General features: G+C 37.4%; 1 protein-coding gene and 1 long non-coding RNA gene across 3 annotated transcripts in view; one reads left to right on the forward strand and one right to left on the reverse strand.

Moving 5' to 3' along the window:
* Window positions 1-21,047, reverse strand: part of LOC129033762 (contactin-4) — a 988,873-nt gene that overhangs the window by 940,178 nt on the left and 27,648 nt on the right. The gene's annotated exons all lie outside the window — the stretch shown is intronic.
* LOC129033764 (uncharacterized) overlaps window positions 2,875-21,047 on the forward strand; it is a 34,056-nt gene continuing 15,883 nt past the window's right edge. The window contains exons 1-2 of the long non-coding RNA XR_008501665.1: window positions 2,875-2,986; window positions 14,626-14,715. This is a non-coding gene — a long non-coding RNA (uncharacterized LOC129033764). The remainder of the gene's footprint in view (window positions 2,987-14,625; window positions 14,716-21,047) is intronic.

The raw sequence follows: 21,047 nt of genomic DNA on the forward strand, positions 1-21,047 counted from the left end.
GCAGGTGGATCACGAGGTCAAGAGATCGAGACCATCCTGGCCAATATGATGAAACCCCATCTCTACTAAAAATACAAAAATTAGCTGGGTGTGGTGGTGAGTGCCTATAGTTCCAGCTACTCGGGAGGCTGAGGCAGGAGAATCGCTTGAACCCAGGAGGCAGAGGTTGCAGTGAGCCAAGATCATGACCTCACTCCAGCCTGGGCGACAGAGTGAGCTTCCGTCTCAAAAAACAAAACAAAACAACAATAACAAACTATGGAATGAAGTGTGAGCTCTAAAGACAAAAGAAACTGATATTTACTAATTATCTACTAGGTACCAGGCTTTACAACTTCCCTGAGAAGTACTGATAATCACCATTTTATAGGTAAGGTGACATATAACTAACATATATCAGGGTAGGGACCAGACCTCTCTGTCTGAAGAGTCATATCATCTTTTTTTCCCACCACACTACATTTGAACAAATGATAAACTGCAGGCTACAACCATCAGGGAGTTATGAAATCAATATTGTGGGTCATGACCAGTATTTATTTTACAATGGGATAAAATGTAAAATATCAAGTGAGCACTGATAATAAGGGTAACTAATATTTTATGAAGTATTAATTTCATATATATGTGTTTATATGTGTGCATTTACTGGAACAATATAAAATATATTTCTTATTTTAGATAATAGCAAAATAAATTGGAAAGCTACTACATAGATACTATATGCATAGATACTACTATAGATAGTAATATCGATCTACAACATATAGATATTACCAGGTTACCTTTAGAAATAAATTTTACTCTAATCAAAAATACTTCAATCTGTAGTAGCTAAAAAAAAAATACTAACAACAGTTACTCTAGGTTTAGCATATGATGACTGAATTAATAGAATAGTCAATTAAATTATTCACTAAAACTACAGTAAACAAAAGTCAATAATTAACATCAATAGAAATCTTAGGTTCCCATATACCCCTCAAATATAGACAAAAAATATTATTTATTTTAAAAATAAAATAAATATAAATTAAAACAATGTAGCAATTTTACCTGTTTTCCAAATGATTTCTAAATTTATGTAAATATTTTCTTAAAATGGTTAATTACCAATTCTCAAATAAAAGTATTAAAGATTAAAAAACAAAACTAATGCCAAGACTTCATTTAAAAAAAAAAATAAGAATGATTCCAGTGTGGTAATTACAGCATCTTGAGTTTGTTTTCTAGTCTATTATGCTAGGCTATGTGACCTTTGTCAAATTACTTAAGGCTTCTAATCCCCAAATATTCTCATATCAAAAGTGGGAACGATAATAATAATATATTTCATAAGATAAATAAGGAGAAACCCCATGTAAAGTGCTGCACAAGAATGCCAAGCTCTTAGACAATGTTCAACAAATAGGATTGAAATTTTATTTCATGTATAATGCTTGGCATGATTAATTTATGCCAAAAGGCAATTGTCGCTGCCAGTAAATTTCATAATTAAACTGAACATGAGGTGGAATCATAAAAGCTAAAGTTTTGAGGACATTTCATCTTATTCCTGGTTATTCCCAATCTGCCGGTCCTTTCCTATCTGTCTTCTTGCTCTCTGTGAACTTAAAAAAATTAAAAGCTCGATCTCACCTTGCCACACTATTATGTTTTATATGATTATTTCCAAGCCTTTAACTGGCAAAGCCTTGAATCTCAGTCCTGAAGGATTAATGGTAGCACAGGGAGTGGAGAGAGATGCAATGTGACAAGGCCAGAGTTGCTAGGCCTGCAACATGACCAACTGTAGCTTATAATTCCCTAAATGGGTTCAGATCACTGTGGTATGATAAATGTGTGGACTGCTTTATAAAGAATCATTTAACAGTGATTTATTTCTGGAGGGGAACCAAATGCCACCAGAACTAATTTGATGAAGTGACAAGAGAACACAGACTTCAGTTGTGGGTCACAAACTCTCTTCATCTTTCTGCTACTATATTTCCAAATGAGCAAAGGAATTGTGAAGTTGAAAACCACTCTCTTTCAAAAGAGAAAATTATGAATAAGAAGCCAGAGCACCAGAGATAACCTCCACCTGAACATCTCTTGAGACCACCTCCCTCCAAAATTGTTTTCATCAGCAGTGCTTTCCTAGGGGAGCGAAAATGATGTATATCATGATACAAAACCCTTATTGTGGTATCTGATCTTCCGATCTTCCCTGCTCATGTATTCCTACGTATGTAAGTACAATAAATCCAATATGAACAAGACGGCTTCGATGTTGAGAAATCCCTCCTGAGAAATTCTGGGCAGATTTTTCTCTTAAGAAGCTTAGAGCTGATATGGCTTTGACAGATACAATTCCAATTTTTTACTTAATTCAATAAACGTAATTGAGGACTTGCTATGTGCTGAGCACTGGTTTATATTTGAGTTCTCAATTCCAGGTTTAAGAATCATTATTAACATTAGGATGTAGGGTCAGAGGGATGAGTATAATGCAAGTTTACTTATCCTCAGTAATCCATGTCATTGTGTAGGCAGAGTTGAATTAACTACTATAGTTAGGCAAGGGTCACATGTAACCCTCTCAATGATCCTTTGCCACCCAACCCTGAACCCCTTAATCTGTGTGTCCAGCCAAGGTTGATGATCCTTCCACAATAAGAACAATTCTTCACTCTAGTGCTTGTCTTTCCCTTTTAGAAACTCTATGAAAATCCCATAAGGTAGAACCAACAAAGTCTAAGACACCATCAGTGGGAGTGCGACTTAAAACTTTCAAGTAAAAGAAACTCTTGTTTTACTGACCTACAAGTGGGAGAATAATTTTAAGGTTGGAATCTAGAACCTTCAGAATCCAGAAAAATCCCCAGGCCTGATATGTAAGCTGTGGCTAAAGAAATAGATCACAGGCCACACTAAAATTGTGAACTTCATGGCAATTGTTCCAGTCCCACCTGCTCCAGATACCTAAATCATGAAGGCTTCATAGGTAGGTATGCTTACCTCCTATACCCTCTATTTCTCTCTCACCTGCAGAAGAAAGGGATGGAGCTTTGCTCATGTCTAATTCTACTTTATCTTCTTAGTTCAAAATATTGCTGTAAACCCAGAAAGGAGGCTCAGAATCCTTACTTCCCCTCTCACTATTTGCTGCTACAGTTCAAGTATGTATATCTGAGTAGCCCTAAAAAGTAACCAAAATGTTATGGTAAATCAATTTCACCAAACTTGTGTTAGCCATTAAAATTAGTCATGGATACCTTTAATTAGCATCTTACCTTTAATGGCTCATGGCAATGTAAGAACTCAGGCCCTGGAGGACACAGCACAGCAATTTGATTACTGATTCTGCACTTATAACAACATAATCTTGGGCAATCATTTAACTCTAAACTCAATTTCTTCATCTACAAATCAGAGATAATAATAACTCACATGTTTGTAAATAAAGAACAGGGTGCAATGTCTAGCACACAACATGCATTTAACAAGTATTTATCATTGATAAATTAGTAGAATGGTATAATAAGGAGCAAGAATTTAGACACTGATGATCTGGGCTCAAAATTACAATCTGCTGGTGATTCTCTGAGCCTCAGATTCTTTATGTCTAAATCGAGAATAGTACACCTCCTTCTAAGGAGAATAATAATCTGATTAATTATTAATTATCTAAGGAGAATATGAATCTGATAATATTCTTAGTTGTTGTGAAAATTAAACAAGAAAATGAGCATTATTGAACCTAACACAGTTTTGGCACACAGCTTATGCAAAATCAGATTGACAAACTTTGGTTTAACTTCATTAGCCACCAAAATATTTGTGAAGGTAACTGCAAACCAAATCCACAAATAGAATAAGACAAACTGAACTATTTTATTGATTGATCTGGTCATGGTTAATTCCAAGTAACAAAGAAAATGGGAAACGTAAAACAGAAAAAAATCCAGTCTATAAAATGAACATGAACTCAAAATCATGAAATGGTCAGCAAGGCTGTATGGCAGTACAGAGAACCATCCAGAGGCAGTGAGCATGGTGCTCCCAGTGACCTTGAGAAAAATTGCTTATGTAATGAAGGCTCAAAGCATGACATACGTTTGAATCTAGTTAAGAGAGAAATAGAGATTAAGGCCATAGAGCACTCATTTTGCTCCTTCAGAGGAGAGTAGAAGTAAACTACAGTGTCATTGCCTGGCAATTGCAAAAAATAGAGTCAGCCTATTTACAATATTTGAAAGTTACATTGAAATTCACTCCTTAATTCTCTCTCAAGATCTCACATTATATGCCTGAAAGCAGCCTTAGTTTCTATGAAGTCCTTCTCCTTCTCTGCTTCTTTATTCTCCTTCTCCTCCAGCCCCCTCTCCTCCTAATTTTTGTTCTTCTATCATTTGCAGAGGCAGCTGTAGTAGTTTGTAAACTGGTAATGAAGGGGAAGATTAAAAAGGGAGTGAAAAATGAAAGCATATCAGCCAGGCGCAGTGGCTTGCGCCTGTAATCCCAGCAGTTTGGGAGGCCGAGGCGGGCGGATCACTTGAGGTCAGGACGTCGAGACCAGCCTGGCCAACATGGTGAAACCCTATCTCTACTAAAAATACAAAATTAGCCAGGCATGGTGGCGGGCGCCTCTAATCCCAGCTATTGGGGAGGCTGAGGCAGGAGAATCGCTTGAACCCGGGAGGTGAGGTTGCAGTGAGCTGAGATCATGCCATTGCACTCCAGCCTGGGCGACAGAATGAGATGCCATCTTTAAAAAAAAAAAGAAAGAAAAAAAAAAGGAAAGACAGAATATCAAAAAGTCAGGAGAGCAGACAAAGTCTCTAGCTCTAAAAACAAAACCAGAAAGCTGGTATATTTTGGAGAAATTATGAAATATTTTTACAAAAAGATATCATTTGTGCCAGTCATGTGTAGAAACAGATGCTTCCACAAATATTGGAAAAAAATATAAGCACCCACACTGTTTACATCCTTTACTTCCTTCTTTAGCTGTATGACCAATCAAAATAGCCCCATGCTAAACCAAAGCAGTGTCCATCACATTTACATGTGGACAGTTAATATGCCTATGACAGAAATCATTAACGTGTCAAAAAATGAATGTGAGATGCATCAGGATGAAGAAATACATAATGATGGCAGTGAGGTCTAATGACCAGCAGCTTTGGATTTATAGAACCACCGGTTTAGAGCATTTCAATCTTTATTACTGAAGATGGATTCATAAAATGGATGCAACCGTCAAAAGGTTTAAACATTTTGGAGGCAATCATAAGAATGCCAATTAAAAAGTATCTCATAGTGAGAATTCATCTGCCTGAACACCAGTATGGGGTAATTCTGCTTGTAGTAAACCTGAGAACAGTAAAAGTGTGATTATGTAGTTATCAGTTTGAGACTCAGGGAGCTATATGATTTTAGAATATGAGTTAAAGATTAATCTCAAAAGGCTCAGTGAACTTTCTATGGTTTCTTCCACTTTATAGCTGTATTCATTTCCTACTACTGATGTGACAAATTGCCACAAATGTAGTAATTTAAAGCAATACACATTTACTATCTTACAGTTCTGGAAATCAGAAGTCTAAAATGGGTCTCACTGGGCTACAATTAAGACTGGGCAGGGCTTCCTTCCTGTTTCTTTTGGAGGGTCTACAAGAGAGTCTGTTTTCTTGGCTTTTCCAGCTTCTAGGGACTGACTTTGATCCTTGGCTCATGGTCTCTTTCATCTTCAAAGCCAGCAATCACATAATCACAACTCCTGCCCCTCTCTTTCATTTACAAGTACACTTTTAAAATATTAGGTCCACTAAGATAATCCAGAATTTTTTCCTCATTTTAAGATCCTTACCTTCATCATATTGGCAGAGTCCCTTTTGCCATGTGAGGTAGCATATTCAGAGGTTCTAGAGATTAGGAGACTGGCATCTTTGGGGCAGGGCCAGCATTCTGCCTATCACAATACCCTGCATGACAACATTGTAGAAATGCTAAAGTGCTCGGCATTTTAGGAATTTTTTCTCCAACTCCCCCAGCAACTGATATTCCAGCTGAAGAAAAGAAGTAAGTAATATCTCATTTGAAAGTTTCACATAACCCGTAACCTTGAAGACTGTATACTGAGTGTGGTCAGGCTGGCAGATTATAAAACAGGATCTTTAAAGAAAAGGAGCTGGAATTCTTAACACAATCAAAAGATGTTCCGACACAATGAAACAGTCAACTCATACACATATCAAAGACCTGGACACACAGAAGTAGAGATCACATGAACAAGCAGTTCAGGGAATAAAAGGAAGAATTTTTCTGAGTGCAAAATATAAATTTTGAGGCATACACCAGCTTTGTACCAAAAAAGAAAGGAGCCATGCTTTCATATATACCTAGTTCTTAACTGGCCTATGCTATGGTCTGAATGTTTATGTTCCCCCAAAATTCATATCTTGAAATCCTAATACCCAAGGTGATGCTATTAGGAGTTGGGGCTTTTGGGGAGTTAATTGGGACATGAATGGGATTAGTGCCCTTATAAAAGAGGCTCCAGAGAGCTCTGTTACCTCCTATACCCATGTGAGAATATAGCAAGAAGGTCCATCTATGAACCAGGAAGTGGGCCCTCACCAAAAGAGTCTGAAGTTGCCGTGATCTTGGACTTCCAAGACCCTAGAATTGCAAGAAATATATTTCTGTTGTTTAGAAGCTACCCAGAAAATGGTAACTTGTTATAGCAGCCTGAATTAACTAAGACAGTCTGATCTGGGCAACAGAGGCACTTATCTTCTGTTAATCATATAAAACGAAAGCTCTGTTTTCTCATCAATCCATAAATAAGGATTTTAAAGGGTACATTATTTCAGGTGGTGTATTAGTCTTTTCTCACACTGCTAATAAAGACATACCTGAGGCTGGGTAATTTATAAAGAAAAAGAGGTTTAATGGACTCTCAGTTCCACATGGCTGCGGAGTCCTCACAAGCATGGTGGAAGGCAAAGGAGAAGCAAAGGCACATCTTACATGGTGGCAGGCAAGAGGGCTTGTGAAGGAGAACTCCTCTTTATCAAGCCATCAGATCTTGTGAGACTCATTTACTATCACAAGAACAGCATGGTAAAGACCTGTGTCCATGATTCAATTACCTCCCACTGGGTTCCCCCCATGACATGTGGGAATTATAGGGGTTACAATTCAAGATTAAATTTGGGTGGGGACACAGACAAACCATATCAGGTGGGTTTTGTGGATTGGAAGGAAAAGATGCATACATCTGTGATAGGTTGCTGACTGATTTAGACAACAAAACACATCAGAAGCAGAGTGGCTATACTGAGGAAGAGTGTGCACTGTACACACTGGCATAGTTTTTCCCAGGCCCTTGGTTCTGGAAACATCCAGCTGGTCTGACACTCCCCAACCAAGCAGTCTTGCAAGAATGCCCTTCAACTCAAGTTGCCATCATGATCACATTAGAATTTCAATGATAATCTATGTCTACCACTCCCAAGCTATGCTCAACTTTCAGGATAGCTCGAGGTAGTTCGCAGTTTCAATATTTGATTGCATTACATTCCTTTTCATTATGTTATATCTTGCAAAGCTGGGTTCGTAGCCATTGCTGTAATAAAATGTGCTTCATGAAAATCAATGTGGACGGGAATCAGGTAGCAGTGTCCAATCTAATTCCAATGTATGTGAAGTCATTCTGTGCCCAAAAGGAGGATATATCCCATTAGTAATCAATGGTGGTTATTTAAGAAAAAAAAATTTATTTCAATTTTTGTGTTTTTTCAAATGATATATATATTTTTCAAATTATGTTAGTACATTAACTCTTATTCATTTGTTTCAACCTACCTACATAATGAATAAAATACTTAATGCTGAGTATTTTCTTTGGCCTAGGGATGTGATGAAAACATTACAAATATACTAAGGGGACTACAAACCAGGATCTATGCTCTGCCATTTAAAGGAATATTTATAAACTTTGGCTCTCCTGATTCATTAAGCAAACCCAGTACTCAGAAGGCCACATTCTCCCCCATTTGTTAGAGGAAAAAAATGCACTACCCAAGTGCCCTGGAAAAAATCTTTTTCCTGCTTTCCTGAAAATTCACTCCCCATAAAACCATACACATACAAACTGTCTTTCCTTTGCCTACTCTATTAGTCAGAGCTCTCCAGAGAAAGAAAACCCATAGGCGATATATCCAGATAACTAGATGGATAGATAGGCAGATACAGAGAGAGAGAGAGAAGAAAATTTATTACAAAGAATTGGCTCATATGATTATGGAGACTGAGAAGTTCCAAAATCTGCCATCTATAACCTGGAGATCCAGAAAAGAGCTAATGGTGTAATTCCAGTTAAAGTATGAAGGCCTGATAACCAGGAAATCGTATAAATACCAGTTCCAGGGCAGGAGAGAACCAATGTCCCAGCTCAACCAGCAGGCAGGAAGAGAAAGGGACAAATTCTTAATTCTTCCCCCTTCGGTATTTTGGTTCTATTCACGCCCTCAGTGAATTGGATGATGCCCACTCACAATCTGCTTTACTAAGTCCATTTATTCTAATGGTGATCTCAACCTAAAACACCTTCACAGAAACACCCAGAAACAATGTTTTATCCAGGTACCCCATGATACAGTCAAGTTGACATAAAATTAACCATTTCAGCTGCCAAGCATCTGAAACTTCTTTTGTTTTTAGATACCCCCACTATAAGAAGACATACTGGGGCTGGGCATGGTAGCTCACACCTGTAATCCTGGCACTTTGGGAGGCCAAGGCAGGTGGATCACTTGAGGTCAGGAGTTCAAGACCAGCCTGGCCAACATGGTGAAACTCTGTCTCTAGTAAAAAACACAAAAATTAGCCAGGCGTGATGGTGGGCCTGAGGCAGAAGAATCACTTGAACTAGGGAAGTGGAGGTTACAATGAGCCGAGATCACGCCACTGCATTTCAGCCTGGGCAACAGAGCGAGACTCCGTCTCAAAAAAAAAAAAAAAAAAAAAAAAAGAAGAAGACATATTGAGAGGTGATCACATTCCAGTTAGAAGCTGAAGGAGCCGACTACTTACTTTCCCAGCCTCTTTGCAGCTTGGTTGCCAACGGCTGATACATGCTCAGGCAATGAGATGCACTGTCCCCAGGGCTCTGAATTCGGATCCAAAGAAGCAAATATTAAGGAGCAGTGTTTACATAGTGGCAACACAGGCAGTTGCAACACTCAGGCACAGTAGGAGTAGGGTAGGGTGTTCACAACACTACTCCCTTGCTTGCCTGGCCCGCTTTGGTTTCGTCCTTGCCATCATCCAAGACTGACTGTCCTATCTCCCTTCTGGACTAAAAATCTTTCGAAAAATTCATTTCTTCCTGCTTAAATCATCTGCAGCACTTTTCTGTCACTTGTGAAAAAGCCATGATGTGCATAGCTCCCCAAATGCAATCTTCTTTCTACACAAGGTTCATAAACTTTCCAATGTGATAAAGTTACATACAATAACTCACAAATATAACTTAAGCAAGTGAATCACCTGCAGGCAATAAAATTCATTTTGAATAAAGCATCTTTCTAATCCCCCCACCCCCAAATTATCATTTACAAGGAACGAAATTATAGACAAGACATCCCGACCTGGAACACCTCATACTTCCAGAGTTAAGAAACAGAATAAGTGGTTTCTGTCTTCCCTTCACACATTCCCTTTGTCTGCAGTGGCAAGGCAGTGCCCATTTAGAATAAGACTTAAGTTATTTAGAATAAGACTTAAATCACTTGCATTTTATGGGTAAAGCTGACATAACCTTAAGTAGAGCAATATGAAATGTGCCACTATAAGGTATGAAATTGACATTTCATGTCCAATTTAGATACAGCTAGATGACCTCAGTCTAAAGGAGCCATTTTAAATGAGGGCCAGAGTTTTATTTTTTGACAGATGGGTGCCCTGGCTAGAGAATTTATTTAGGTTATATCTGAACTGAAGTGTGATCTACACGATTATTTTGATTCAATGGCTTTAGATACTGGGAAAATACTTTCCTTCTCCTAGATTCTAATTTTTTATGTCACAAATGTCTTATTTAAGAACTGTGGGGTTTTTTTTTTGGGGGGGGTTGTTTGTTTGTTTTGCATTTTAGCAATCATATAAAACTGGATGGCATGCAACCAGTTATTCAAACTAATAATCTCTATATTTTCATCCTTACTTATTGCATGTTGTTGGATAAGAACAGACTTTATAATTAATGACTTTCCACAGTACACTACTACAAAAGTAAACAATCAATTCTTTCGAGTGGTATCTGTAATTACAAATAGCATAAACTGTGTTGTCCCTATTTATACAACTGGAATGCCCTTGGATTTCTTTTTTTCTTTTTTTTTTAACCAAGGAAGCAAGCAATGTAACCATTTAATTGTCTAAGACGTATACTCTCAAAACCAATTACCACGTTGCTTCTCAAATACAACTTTCTGAATATGAAATATGCTTTAAACCAAGCATTACCAGAGACAGCCTGTGCATTTTTGTCAAACTCTCCAAAACACAAACAAACAAGAATGGAAGAATATCACCAATATATACACAGAGCCCAAATAATGGAGTATGAAACATTAATTAATTAGTTATTAGTTGGCTATATCACTTACTAATTAGACAGTTTCTCCTAATAATTCAGTGTATCTTTTAGTAATTTGTTCAGTCATTAGTGAAAGAAACAACACAAACTAGTATAACCAAAAAAAGAAATATAATAGTTTACATAACAGAATTCTGGGACAACCTGGCTTCAGATACAGCTTCATCCAGGAGCACAAATGATATAAGGTCTCTCAACTCTGGTCTTCCTTGAATTAACCACATTTTGAAAAAGTCCCTTTCTATAGTATGACAAGATTATGACCAAGAATGTGGGATTACATCCTTACACCTCCAAATACAAAAGTAAAGAAAGAAAAGAGCCTCAGAATTAACATCAGCAGATCTGACTAGATTGACCTGGGGTCATGAGTCCATACCCAGATAAGACTTATGGCCAAAAGCCTCTGAGAGGCTATGTCTATATCACAAACCCAACCCTACAACCAGGATGAACCAAACACCTCTCAGAAAAAAACAGATCAAACATGGGGAAAGCACATCCCCTAGAGAAAATTAGGAAGTATTTACCAGAAGGGTGATGAAAAATGAACTTAGATGGGTCACTGCTATTTAAGAGCACTAGCTTGCCTCTCTAGTCTCTCCAATTCACTGTAGACCAGGAACCATTTTCCATTCTTATGATAACCCCATTTGTTCTGAACAACAAATCTGCACACAGGTCAGGCAATTAGAGCTACACTTGTGAAGACAATGAGACAGTGTATTCTACATCATAAGTTTCCCATAGCACCCCTTCATCTGCATTGACCAGCCCCATTTCCTCACTTTCCCAAACAAAAAGCTCTGCCCTCACACTTTAGCTCCATTACCAGCCTTGGAAATACAACAAATATGCGCTGATTACTCTCACTGTTTCTCTGATGCTTCTTCCTGGTAAAAACAAGTCTAAAGTTCTGTACTACAAATTTACCATCAAATTCTCTCTGGCTCACATATGCTACCATTGTCTTACATTTCCAATTTTCAAGGCTTAAAAACTACCATTACATCTTACAGAACAGAGATTTACTATCTTAAAGCTGATGTTAAATTGGCCCTATCTTTTTCAGACTTTCAGATAGATAGTACTCGTATTTTACATAACACTGCTAGGAAAAATAACATTCTGATGAACATCCCTCTTTCCAAGTACCTGATGTTCATTTTAACCCTATCTCTTCCTGTCTCAAGCTTTTATCCTATGTTCATGCCCTCTCCTCCTCTTTATCTCATCTGGCTTCCTCAAGGTCCACACAGGCCATCTCTAATGCTCTCCTACCTGGCCCTGCCACATCCTTTTCAATACTGGCCCCCAGAATATTTTTATTTTGAGAATTTCACTGCACTTCACTAGATCAGGGTTTCTCAGCCTTGATACTACTGACATTTTGGGCCTGATAACTCTTTGTTGTAAGGGGCTGTGATGGTCAATTTTATATATCAACTTACTGGGCCACAGGTTGAGTAGACATTTGGTCAAATGTAATTCTGAGTGTGTCTGTGAGGCTATTTTGGATGAGGTTAACATTTGAATCTCCAGACTAAGTAAAGCAGATTGCCCTCCATAATGTGGGAGGTCCTCATCCAATCAATTGGATATCAAAAGAGGACAAAAAGCTGAGTAAGAGAAAACTCCTACATGACTCCCACATAAGCTGGGCCATCATATATGTTCTGTTTTTCTGGAGAATTCTGACTAACACAGGGCTCCCCTTGCACTGAGGATGTTCAGCAGCATCCCTGGCCTCTAATCACTAGATGCCAGTGGCATCCCCTTAGTTATCACAACCAAAAATAGGACCAGCCATTGTCAAATAGCCCCTGGAGACCAAGATGCCCCTAGTTGGGAACCACTGCATTAGAGCTTGGCTGGAGACACCATCAAGACAACTGAGGACATAAAATTTTCTTAGAAACCCGAGAAATTTTTAGCAGTGATTACACCATCATTCACAATACTCATGTCTCCCTAAATGAAGGATTCCTCCATGCTTCCTCCTTGTAGCTTTTCCATGCATCAGACTGGATCCTATCATCCATCAACCTGTCTGCCTCTGTTTGAAAAGCAGTGGTTTTCAGATGCAGACTGGGTACGAATTCAAACCACCTAGGAGACTCGCTCAGCACACCAGTGCCCTGGAGATTCTGATTTAATAAACCTCATTGTGGGGACAGAGAATCTTTATTAATAAAAAGTTTCATGGGTGATTCTGATACATAACCTCAATAGGAGAACAATTTCCTTAAAACTGCAGCAAGCACTGAGAGGCAAATGACACAAATGCCTCTAGACACAAGCAAGTCATTTACCTCTTAATGGAGGTCAGTACATTCCCCAACTCCTGACTCCATAGTCTTTTCCAATAAGTGAAGAAGGATCATGAAATGGACTGGTTTTTTCAGATTAGGTCAATTTTTTAAAATTTCATCAGTTTTAAAATGATTGCCTTTCATAACAGAGAAATAAGTCACACAAGAGAAATATAGCTTTTATAAGAGACATACTCAATTTTCATAAGAAAACAATAGAGCTTTAAATCTAATTCTGGAAAATGACCTTAATAAATCAAAAGATTGTTAAAGGACCTAGCCAGTGATAAATTAGAAAAAGGAAAATAATCTTAAATTAAATAATTCATGAACTCAGGCACACAAGTAATTTCCTAACAACAATTCAAGTTGCAAGACATATATTTATTTCGCTGTGTTAGAATATAAATTTCTCTTCCTCAAGGGCTTTCATTTGTCCAGTTTAAAATTCTACAGCAAATCAGTAAATATTAAGGATAATGTTACTACCTAAAATTTTCCTGAAAATAAAATCTATGTATAGCTAGGAAAAACAGAAATCAGAGACTCATTTCAAAAAAGAAAAGCTTTCAAAAAGCTTTGTAGAAACTTTGAGCTATACTCTTTTGAGAATAGATTGACATTGGAATGTGCAATTTGCTCCTTATCACTATTTGCAAAATACCATCATTATCTTTTTCTAGTCCTCTGCTAGCAACAGTCATAAAAGGCATCTCCATGCATTTTATTGCCCCTCATGGAGATGCATTTTATGACTCCACCTGAAGAGACAATGACACTTAAGAAATCTTAAGAATTACTTGGGAAAAGAGACTTTGAGAAAATGCCCTTTGATTCTAAACAACTATAACATAAAGAAGATAGTCCAGGTCACTTTATCTTCCTCTAAGGAGAAAATGAAGTAACTAAAGCTAGAATTAATTACAGATAGGAGGGAGTGAACCCAATAAGTGCTGAAGTTCCAACCAACCCTTAGTTGCTTCCTCCTCCCTCTTCTCAACTCCTCCTATCCAACTTACTACTGATTGCTCTGGTGTCCTGATATCAAGTCCTTCATTTTTGTCCCTCTGCATGCCTCCTACTTCTTTCTTATTTCTTTGTTTCATTATCTTGTTTTTCTGTAAAACCATCCAAGAACCAACTTCTCTTTGACATTCACTCTGGCAGCCTGTCCCAATTGTTGGGAAGCTGTTTGGCCAACTGTTCTTTGACTCGCTGTCACTTTTTCAAAATCTACATCTTATTTCCCCTATAGTTTCTGGAGAGAGGGACAGTCTACAAAAACAGAGAAATGGGCCCTGTCATCCACAATGAGGATCCATCAGAAGTTTTAAATAAAAGACTTTATGACAGTAATCTTATTAGAGAAAACCCCTTCATTGTGAAAATATAAATATGAGTGAGAAAATGGCAGAATGTTTTAAACTCCTGCACTAAGGAAAAATGATGACAATCTTGGATGCTGGCCAATCACAAACACTCTCTATCCCTGTCCAGAGAGTACAGCATGATCACTATCCTCATCACAATGGCAAATTGTAATGAAACCTCTGAGGATATTAGAGAGAAAGACCTTGCTTTCTGGATTGTCAAAACAATTATAATAAAACAGCTGCTCACCTTCATTTGAGGAATATAACACATTATCTCTCTTCTTCACAGCAAACCTGTTTCTGGATATCTGCTATTGGATAACAAACTACGGGGAAACATAGTGACTTATTACCGTGGATTATTGCCCCTCATGTTTCTGTGAGTGGTCTGGGCTCAGCTGGGCAGTTGTCCCTCGGCATCGCTCATGCCATTTCAGTCAGATGGCACTTCAGACTGAAATGAACTAATGGTTCGGTTGGGTGGGGATGTCCAAGGTAATTTACATGTCTGGCACATTAGCTGGGAGAGCTAGTATAGCAGCTGGCTGGCCAGGAATTGATCTTTCTCCACGTGGTTAGCTTGGGCTTCCTCATAGCATAATGATCAGACTTCTTACATGGCAGTAGTTTCCCCTAGAGTGAAGATGCCAAGAAAATAAGGTGGATACTATAAGGCTCCTTATGACTTGGCCACAGAAGTTATGCAGGATCTCCCCTACTGCATCTGCTGGTTATACAAGAACAACACAGAATCAGCATGAGAAATATGAACACATAGGGTATAAACTTCCAGAAGCTCTTTGGGCTATCTTAGCTAACACAATGCCCACTAGATAAATTGAGAGATGTACCGTTGCTCTCAGATTACAAATTAGAAAAATGCTCACTGATTCTAGATCTGAGATCCAAGACCTAGAAAGTGTCTGAACTTGGACAGGAATCTGAGTATTCAGATGATAAGTTAACTGTTTTGCTGTTATCAAGCAGGTGGTAAACTTAAAATGGATTATATTTTAAAAACTAACTGGGGCTTTCGTCCAAATGTTAGTTTCATCTGCAATTAATTAATCATCCATAGAGTGGACATTTTACATGAGTTTGCTGTCTCCCGGGAATCACATCTTTTGCTGAGAGCAATCAATTTTCCTTTAGGAACACTGCTCCATCATGCTGGATTTGTGACACCCCACTTTACCCTAGCTAACAGCAACACGAGCTCAAGTATTCTCTCTCATCTGAATCTTGCTGCTACTAGAAGTATATTTATTCTAATGGAAATGGCCAAGAAAGACTATCAAAGAAGTGTTGCTACTGAGACTCATTCTTTCCCCCAGTTATCCCCTGGGCCTGATACTCCGTCACCTGATACTCTTTGTATTAATTCCCTTTATGTTGATATAAGACTGAGTCTATGGGCTGCAGATCAGAAATACTGAATACGAGGAGGATAACTAGTTATTGTGCACATCAGATTTGGTGTCTAATTCGACTTAGTTGAAATATAACTCTACCACTTTCTTACTAGGTGTATGTATCCTTAGGCAAGTTTCTTAACTTCTCTGAAACTCTTCCTCATCTGTAAAACAAAATTAATACTATCACCTTCTTCAAAGAGTTGCAAAGATTAAATGAGATAATACAAGTAAAGTACCATGTCTGGCTTGGAATAAACACAATACATGTCAGCTATTATATTTAATATTACAGGTCCATAATCCCTTATCTGCAGTTCTAATATGCAAAATGCTCTGAAAAACCAAACACATTGTCAGCCCAACCTGACCTCAGCTGAAAAAAATGCTCTTTATGATCTTTACCCCATTCAAGCACTAAGAAATGTCAACATGCTTGGCCATTGCCCAAGATTCTACTGGAATGTCACATAGCACGCAGCACTAGTAGCATACTACAGTTCTAAAATCTAAAATTCTAAACTACATTTGACCGCAAGGGCTTCATATAAGAGACTATAGATATGTAAGTTATTATTATTCAAAAAACCTGTTTATTCAAAAAATAGACACCACACAGTTCTCTCTAGGGTGATCCCACAAAACTTGGACTACGTATTAAAACACAGAAATTACACTAGAGCCAGTTTCAATAACAAATAAACATTTTATACTGAACTAATACTGCTTATATAGGCAAATTGTGCCAAAGGAACAAATTTACATATAACTTGATAAGCTGCAAATATCCTACTTCTAGTTAAGGCATGTAATTAGAACTGCATCTTCTGGCTTTTTAATTTAGAGAGTGTTTAAGAATTCTATTTTATTACCTGAATTAAATACCATTGGTTTTATACTTGTAGGTTTCTCACAGGTTTGCTGTTCACTCATATTGTATCCTCTTACTCACAGTGAATCAGATAAAACAAAGGTTGACATTAGAATCCCATCTTGGGACTGCTGCTCCTGCTTATAGGGTCAGTTCTGGCCCTCAATGGTTCAGAGCTCCAGAAAAGCAGACTAAACTACTGTGGCATCTTTCTTTAGGGTTAAATTTTAACTTCAGAAGAAAAATCCTGAGACTCTGTTTTTAAAATAAAAAAGAAAAGTTGAGGATAAAAGTGTGCAAACCCCCATACAATAAAAATAAGAATTATAATTCAAATGAGAATAACATATGGACAAAGCCACATTACTTACGATAATGAAGAAAGTTATGAAGTGCTCTATCACTTTACCACTAGTTATTTACATCTTTTAAAATAATTTCTTAAGATGTATTCCAATTCACAGTGGAAATAGTTTTGGGTGCAGGCAACTGATAATATGTAAAATTTACTTATAATGCCAGTTTTGAAAACCTTCATTTAAGGAAATATGTCTATCTGCTACAAATGCAATATTCATTAACAAAGCCACCAATATAAGTGTGTTTGAAAGGATCTATCTGTTAATATAACCATTTATATATACTATGTAATTTTATGTACAATCTGGTTAAGTAGGTAGGTAAATGAAGGAAACTGAGTTACAGGAAAGCCAGAAAGGTTGTTCAAGGTCATGAAGTTAACTGCCAAGCAGATGATGCAAAAAAAAATTGTTAAAAACAATCTAACTTTAATAACAGGGTGAAGAGCTTCTCTCCAAAGTCTCCAGCATATTTTTGGTTTTCATGAATTTTTCAGAGAGCATCTGTTTTTAAGTAAGTAGAAACATACTCAGGGAAAATAAGGCCTGTTAGAAGAAATTAAAGTCAAAGTCTATAAACATGCCCTCTTTACATGTATGCTAAAGAAAATTTAATGCCATCAACACTTGATTATTTCCTACAATGAAAGAGAATCCAAAATAGCATATCTAAAGCAACTTCCTTTATCTATCCCTGCACCATGCAAAACTACTGGTTCTCATAAGTCCACTAAGGAAGCCAACAGTTATTTTGTTTCTCAATACAAATAGCTGCACCCAATGCCCATGGAAAGTCTCTGCACATGATGTGCGCTTTTTTTTTTTCTTTTTTGCAGGTTTGGACAAGCATTTGCAATGTTCTATGGGATCTTAATGGTATCACAAGAAGGCTTTCCTAGTATCAAAAAATAATAACAAATGAAAAATGTTGAAGCTCAGGAAATGTTAGCTTCATAAAGTTTGTGAAATTTCGTTTTATTTTCTTTTCCTAAATAGTTTATTTTGCCTTTAACGTGTTAATATATATGAAAGAAAAAAATGAAGCATTTCCCAAATATTTGACCATAGAAAATGTTAGTCTGTAGTTCCTCCACATTCCATGAAGTATATTTTGGGTAATTATTCTCTAAGATACATCTAATATTACAGACACATCTTAATCCATAGATCTAAGAGTCCTGTAAAACCAAAATCTAGCTAGTTTGTTAAAGTTTCCATTGATAGGACACTAACAACATGTTGAGGAAACACATTTATTTATGAATAATTTCATTCAGTTGGCTCTTTATGGTTTTCTTTAATATGTCTTAGATCTCACCCCTGTGCAAATGCAAAGCAGATATAAGTCATCTTTCACTTGAAATTGTTTCATGTAAATGAAGACACACTATTACATCCCCTTGCACTGAATTTACACCACCATAAGCTAGACATCCTAAGTTCTTCTTGAGACATGGTATGGGATACCATCATCATCCAAACTGTCTTCCTCATGATACCAGCTTGTTTGACAAAGTCTGTCTTAGTGTAGATCACAGTCTTCAGATTGTGATCACATCTCAGTGCAGGATTAATACTGACCAGGTTTCCCCTGGATCCAAGCCCTGGCTTGGACATTCACTACCTTTAAGACCTTGACAAGTTACTTACTTTTCTAAGCCTCACCCTATTCATCAGTAAAACAGTAACGATAATTCTTGCTATGGTGAGGTTTCTGTAAACATTAAATTTAAAATATTGAATCTTCTGCATAATAAGTATTCAATAAATATTAGCTAGTATCAATATGTCCTTTTTGGAAATATGTGTTTTCTTCTGGCCAGTTTAAAAAAGTAGAATTCACCAAGTGCTCAACAGTGACTGATTGGCTCAGGGTTGCCATCAGCAGGTAAATGGAACAATGAGAAAAGAAACTGGCAGACGGTTAAAAATAAGCCACAAATTATCTGCAAGCAGATAAAGCCCTGACTGTATAATCGTTACCAACCAGGCTCTATCTTTTCTTCCCATGTAGTAACATGTCACTTTCTTTAAAAGTTTCATTGAAACACTCACTGCAAAAGCCTGCAATTTGAAAGAGAAATTAGGGTGTGGAAATAAACATCTTTTAACAACACAAAATTCATATTTTCCCCGCTCTGCTTGAAAGAGTGGCATTCAGAGGAAGAACAAAATTCAGTAACAAGTTATCTTCTACTCTTGGTTTGATGCCACTCAGCTTTGAGCTTGCTTTTGACTACACCAGTGGAGCTTGCAATCTTTTAATTTTGTGCATGACTTAAAAGTTCCCTGTAGCACCTTTTAAACACTGGCAGATTTCTACAACAATGATGAATGTGGCTCCATTTAGTTCAAACCTTTAGCATCTTATAGGTGCAAGAATTCTTGGCACTGAGCAGCTAAATTGAAATTGGCATATATTTCCAATATGGAATCTGATCCTTCTATAATTGGTGGGGTTGTGGGGAATTCTTGGCAGGAGTGTAAAAAGTGAAGATACTCAAATTATCTCTCCTGTAATTTTTTTGATATTTTAGAAATATTCTTGATTTTTTTTAAAACAATCAAAAAAAGTAATAGAGAAAAGAGACTAGTTTCAATCATGGTCTTGTTCTCAAAGGATTGTGGAACATCACACAAGTTCAATTAGCCTGCATTTTCCATTATATTAGGAGCATGTTATTCCACCCTCCCCCCCTCCACTTAATTTGATCAAATATTGAGTTCATTAAAAAAATTAATAAAAGGGAGGGGCGGCACCCACTAGGCTGTGAAGGATGGTTCACAGCAAGGTACTTCTGAAAGTTCTCTGATAGACTTGCTCTCTCTCAACACCCTGGCCACCCCTTCACCCACAGCACATTGGGGCTGTGATGGGAACCCGACAAAGGGCAGCTGATCCACAGGGTATCAGGTGGACTCCAGCAAGGGCACTGCCCACAAAGGTGGGAAGATGGTAACTTAAGCAATCCAGTCTTCTCTTGAGAAGAGAGCTAGCAATTCACTGAGAAAGGAGAAAAACGCAAACCACAAAGATGAAAAAGACAGAATAAGTAGTTAAACCAAATTAACTAGGTAACCATGAAAACTGGATCCTCAAACTGCTAGGACTCCTAATCAGACAAAAGTCACAAAGGACCTTCTAATTCCGAACCACCCTCCATCTAGGTGAGGTCCAGGTGTGCCCCAGTTGTGCAGCTTTCCCAGAATTCCCATCAGAATCTCCCATGTGGACAGTATTTCTCGTCTCTTTATTTCTATATTTAACCTTTTGATAAACCCCCAGTAGTTAAAGGAGCCTAAATAGGTCTCTATTGCTTGCAAACAAAGGAGGCCAAAGCACATTTAAAGTAAGGAAAATATTACCTGATGAGTTTTCAACCAGGTTTGAAGTTATATTCTCCTCACCTCCTCTCAACTTTGCCATACATAGCACTCCATTTTGTATATCAAATTACCTTAAACTACCATTCTAGTCAAAACAATTATGTGCTAAGGAGCTAACACCATCAAGCACAGGGCTACAGAACTGCAAGATGCTCAATAAATCCTATTAGCTAATGATTAAATAAAGTTCACAGGACACAAAAATTATTAAATCAATATTTCTTAATTATATGGCATAAATCTACTAGAAACCCAGACACCTACTTCTTATTGCTCAGAAAGTACAAGAAAAGGTGCCAGATAAAGAAACTAAAATTAGAATTCATTCATATATTTACTAAGCATTTTAATCCTAGGAAATCTGTGACACCCTGAAATGTGCCATGTACTGGGCGCAGAGACAAGATAGAATCATAGTCCATTATCTTAAGGAGCTATATGCAATACGGACATCCTAACATATAGTAGAGATTTATTTTTTAATTTCCCATCCTATCACATAAGAGCTTGTAGGTTTTAAGCGGTTAGAGATCCTAAGGGGCCCTAAGGAAAAACTATGTTCCCTGGAGGACATTCTGTAAAGACAGTTAATTGTTTAATACTCAGACATTCAAATAACTGTATTCAGGATTCCATACACAATGGATGCTTGCAATGAAGACACACTACGGAAAGAGCTTTT

This window comes from Pongo pygmaeus, chromosome 2 (genome assembly GCF_028885625.2).
Source record: "Pongo pygmaeus isolate AG05252 chromosome 2, NHGRI_mPonPyg2-v2.0_pri, whole genome shotgun sequence".
Classification (NCBI taxonomy): Eukaryota; Metazoa; Chordata; class Mammalia; order Primates; family Hominidae; genus Pongo; species Pongo pygmaeus.